Source organism: Papaver somniferum, unplaced genomic scaffold, assembly GCF_003573695.1.
Source record: "Papaver somniferum cultivar HN1 unplaced genomic scaffold, ASM357369v1 unplaced-scaffold_137, whole genome shotgun sequence".
In the NCBI taxonomy this organism is placed as follows: domain Eukaryota; kingdom Viridiplantae; phylum Streptophyta; class Magnoliopsida; order Ranunculales; family Papaveraceae; genus Papaver; species Papaver somniferum.
Window position 1 is genome coordinate 22,642,808 of NW_020622934.1, and position 5,074 is coordinate 22,647,881.

Here is a 5,074-nt window from a genome sequence, read left to right on the forward strand (position 1 = left end):
CAAAGACCTATAGAGACAGTGGAATTACTTTTTTGTTCAGTTTTCCAAATTAGTTTTCGAAATCAGTTTAGAATCATTTTAAAGAAAAAACAAAGACCTATAGAGACAGAACAAATTTTAATTCACTTCTAACCATACTTATACATATAAATCGAATGAACATAAACCATATAGACTATATTAAATTGACAAAAGAATCAGATACAAGCCTCGTCAGACTATCACGTTCATAATTATCTCATAAACATCATTGGAAATAAGAGGAGCCTTTAGTCAAGAACCATCATTCACATGATTGTACATGTCCTAATCCTACATCAACACATACAACACCGTAAATTTTCAATAATTCCATTCAAGAGACTAATATACTTAACAAACAAATGAAATTATAACCAAGAAAGAATTTCAACTTTAATTAAAGAATGCCAATCAGAAATGCTACCTGCTAAGTAATTTCTTTGTGTAAAGGGAGCCCCACACCTCAAGTTCTTTGCACATTTTCACTTAACTAATCCAGTTTATCATCTTGTTGCCTACAGAAGTCAGTTACCAAGATAAGCATTTTGTGAGAATCAAATTTTCACCTTATATTTGTAGGACCAAATGTTTTTTCAACTGACTTTTTATCAAATTAACATATAGTCATGATGAAGCAAAAAATTGGATTGGTTGTACCCTTTTTGTACGAGATGGAGAAAGACCTTCACAGCTACCCTGAAATCAAAAAATCTCAAAATTAAAAACCGGTAAACACCCAGTTGAACCAAAAAATTATGGAAGGAAACTGGATCGAGTAAAAGAGAATTACCCTTTTTGTTGTAGGGACGAAGAAATACTAGAACAGTGAACCCTGTAATGAAAAAGCCCTAAAATCAAAAAAGCCTAAACATGTAATGATGACAAGAAAAATCAAGAAGAAGAATTGGGTGAAAGAATTTTACCTCTTTGCTGCATAAAAGGACAAAAACCTCAACAACAAACCCTGAAATAAAAATCCCTAAAATCAATCAAAAAAAAAAGAACCCTAACAAATCAAAATCCCTGCAAACATAAATTACAGAAACCCTAACAAATTAAAACCCCCAAATCAAAATCCTAAGTTTATTTCATATCTGAACATAGGTTGTATAAAAATAAACCCTCTCACCAAAATAGAAGAAGATCGGTTAGGAATAACCTTAACCGCAAAGATGAAAAGAAGAAAATGGTTCAAGAAGAATGGATTTCTTCCTCTTTACTCAAGTCTGTGGTTACAGATTTAGAATAGGGTTTATTGGAGAACTTGGTGATTTTGTGGAGAGACGAAAACGATGGAGAAAGGGGTTGGGATTAAGAGCAATGGTTTAAGTGATTTCTTCTGTTTTTTTTTTTTTTTGAGTTTCGAGTTTTAGTTTTGGGGTGCGGTGGGGAGAAGAAGATTGAGAAGATAAGGCGCATGAAGAGAAATAGTGAGGACGAGGAGTTAGGTTAGATCGATGATAAGGATAGGGAGACACCTCACAGAAAGTGGGTCCCACTGAAAAACTAAGCTCATCAGTCATATCACCGGTTGAGAATAAGGAATAAAATAATAAATATTATACGACCCGTTATAGATGCTTTATCTATTCTACGTGTTATTTTTATATCCCAGACGGTCTTGACCGGTCAAAGGTCAACTGACTGTGTATGAGGGTCGTGGATGTGGGTGGAAAAAACCCCATTTTCCACTAGTGACGAATAATCGTTTTTAGAAAATAACCAACTTAAGTATGCGGACTGGTACGAGGACTTAAATACCCGGAATAAGTTTTTAAATAGTTCACAAACTCCAGTAGAATTTCTCGGGAGCAGAACCTCCGACAGTACGCGGACTGGGTTCGCGGACTATGTTCCGGTCTTCCTGAGCAGCAAAGTACGCATACTTTGGTTCAAGGAATAAGGAATTATACATGCATGAGTTACCACACAATGCTTATATACAACAATGGTTATATAATCTAAACTCACATTTCAATCATTGAAACATTCTTAGAGGACGTTATATAGTTGTTGTTCAAAAACCATTTTTCGTCAAAGCCATTTTCAAGCAAATGAAACTTAACATGACTTTCGTCACTAGTAAATATGAACTTGGCCAAAGCGAAATCTTACCAACACATATTTCGAGAAATAGATAAGCGAGATAAACTCGACTCGAAATAGAAAATGTGTATAATCAAAGTTTATATAGCAAAACGACTTTTGTCTCAATATAGGAGATAGAGTAGATAGACTTTTGAGTGATAGATAAGTTCAAGTCTCCACATACCTTTTAGTCGATGAAGTTCCACCAGTTCCTTGAGTAGTTCTTCGTCTTTGTATGATGATCTCCATGGAGTCTTGAGATCAACTACACTTTCTATCCTAGTCCGAGACTTAGATAATAGTAGACTAGAAATCAAGACTTATAGTTTTGATCACTAACATTGAAAAACAAGCTTGAGATAGCAACGCATGCGAGTTCGACCGAGCAGTGCTCTAACAATCTCCCCCTTTGTCAATTTTAGTCACAAAACTATCAATGCATATGGAATACAAAAATAGATAAACAAAATTTTGTAGCTTCTCTTCCACATGCCTGATCTTATTGGTTCTTCAACATTACTCGAAATCTTCGTCACTTCCAAGTACTCCAATGATCCCAAAGGTTGTAAGTTTAGTATCACCGTTGTTGAAAATCCGTAGTCATAACAATGAGAAAACAATAATTCTCAGTCATTGTTATACATTGTCATAGTATTATTATACAGCATCAAAGTTCAATTGTATCACAACTTCGAAAATAATACTATGATGATATGTATCACTCCCCCTTAGTCAATACTCCATCTCACATGGAAACCACTCCCCCTTACATAATGATCCGAAAACCATATGTATTTTTAATGTGAACTACACATTAATTCTCCCCATTTTTGTCAATAAAATTGGCAATGGTACGAAAACTAGTGGGATCCTAATGAAATTTCCATAGAGACATTTCGTGACCAAAAGAAAGCACATATCAACTTTTTAGATGCAATCATATTGCCGAAGCTAAATGCATTCATCAAGGAGTTTATAAAGATACAAAATAACCCCTATAATATTCCACAGCCGCACTCTCCACAAAGATTTGGCAATTAAACACAAGTTCAATTAAGATCTCTCCCCCATAATATGTCATTCCCGAAAGAACAACAAGAGCGACCTTACTTTCACAAGAAAAGAAGGATTTCTTTGGACATAACAAATCACATACGAATATGAATTTGAATCCAAAAATAATCAATTAAATTAACCACAAGAAAACCCATGATTAATTCAATCGGAGTACACAACTAAATTACCACAAGAGTGTGATCAATTCAATTTGTCATGCTTGACATAAGAGAACTTACGGAGCCGCACAGTATATACATAAAATATGGATCAGGGAAGATCAATACTGCGGAATAGACAAGGATTCATTCTATTTCTCATCACTATTTGCACAATGACATACAATAGACATAATCCTTGTAAACAAAAGTTCATCATATCTTCCATCAATATTTGCATAATGACATAATAGGCTCAAAACTTTTGTAATGTCAAAAGCTCATTCATCAATACATGCATATCGACATATGAAAGACTTAATTTTTGACAAAGTATGGGAAAATCATAGTTCACAGACGCAAACACACATATCCCATAACAAGTTTGCAATATATAAAACCATAAAGATTAATACTTCAAAAATCATCTTCCAAACAATTTTTTTTTTTTTAGAATTTAAGCAAATAAACCTAAAAACAATGAAGATGAAAACGTTGGACATATCTATGTGTAATCACAATAATGGTTTTACTAAGAATAAAATTCTTCCTAAAAACACAAGAATAAAATTCTCATAATAATATTTACTAGACATTAAGACCTTTGAAGAATTCTTTATCGTCCCCGAACTCCTTGTCATCAATATTCATTGGGACATAAGGTTCATGAATATAGGAGTCAATATCAAAAACCTTCTTGACTGATGACGAACCAGGGCCTTCTGAGTCTTGACAACAACATCCTTTATATGTTGAATCTCCTTTCGTGTCTCCTTCAATATTTCAAGAACATCAGAAAACTTCTGAGAATTTGAAGGAAAAGCTCTTGGCTTCCTCACATTCCTTCTTTTTCTTTTCAAAGTTGGAGGAAATGGAGATTTCTCCTTTTCCTTCATGATTGATGACTTGACAATCATATTAACATCTTTTCCATCAGAAGACATAATACTTGGAGTATCCATAAGCTTATGGGTTTGTGAGAGGAAATCACAATTCAACTCAACAAGCAGTCTTAAGATAAAAGAAGTTTCAGGGAAGGAAAAAGGAATGTAGGGTTACGCAACCTTTAATAGGTTCGTCCACACACAATTCTGAACCCTAGAGAGAGTAGAATTGTCGAGAATAAACCTCCTTATTGATAGGCAGGAAATTCCAATTTTGCATCAAAACAAAACTAAGAAAAAAAAAACTTTTCCTAAAGCCTGATAGGTGCACAGCCTTGTCTCTTTTGATCAGGCACATGAGACAAGATCTACAGAACAACACAATCAAGTTGTGTTGCGGTGAACAATAATCTGTCCACCATGTTCCTCTTGATAAAAATATATAGACCTCTGTCTATCAAAACGATTGGACCATGCTTTATTCTCTAATGGTATTGTTTTATCCTTGGAAACTAACTTCTTATACGAAGATAAAATCTTACATACCTTAGCGGTCTTTTGAACAAGCTTTAGCTTGTTTGATAATCGATTTTCTCTTCGTTGAAGTTTCTTGACATGTCTCAATTTTTGTTTGTACTTGTAACACTTTGATAGTTCATGACCTTTGAGAGAACAATATGAGAACGTCAACCTTGTATATAAATCAGGCATCTGAGATGTGCAAACTGCTAGATACATAGTTGAACCTGAAACATTATTCAAGGAGTTTCCAATAGAAAGGTCTGTTTTATCTTCCAGATTGGTTGAGTTTTCTTCTGAAAGAATATCAAGATTGATGTATGTATTGCTACAATTATCAAAATCAAT

At 34.0% G+C, this 5,074-nt stretch overlaps 1 long non-coding RNA gene across 1 annotated transcript; it reads right to left on the reverse strand.

Annotated features, from left to right (window-relative positions):
* Nucleotides 1–514: 514 nt before the first annotated feature.
* LOC113335014 lies at nt 515–825 on the reverse strand. Its single transcript, XR_003353095.1, has 3 exons — nt 812–825; nt 679–717; nt 515–536 (listed from the first exon to the last, which is right to left on the reverse strand). It is a non-coding gene; the product is annotated as an uncharacterized LOC113335014 (long non-coding RNA).
* Nucleotides 826–5,074: the final 4,249 nt, after the last annotated feature.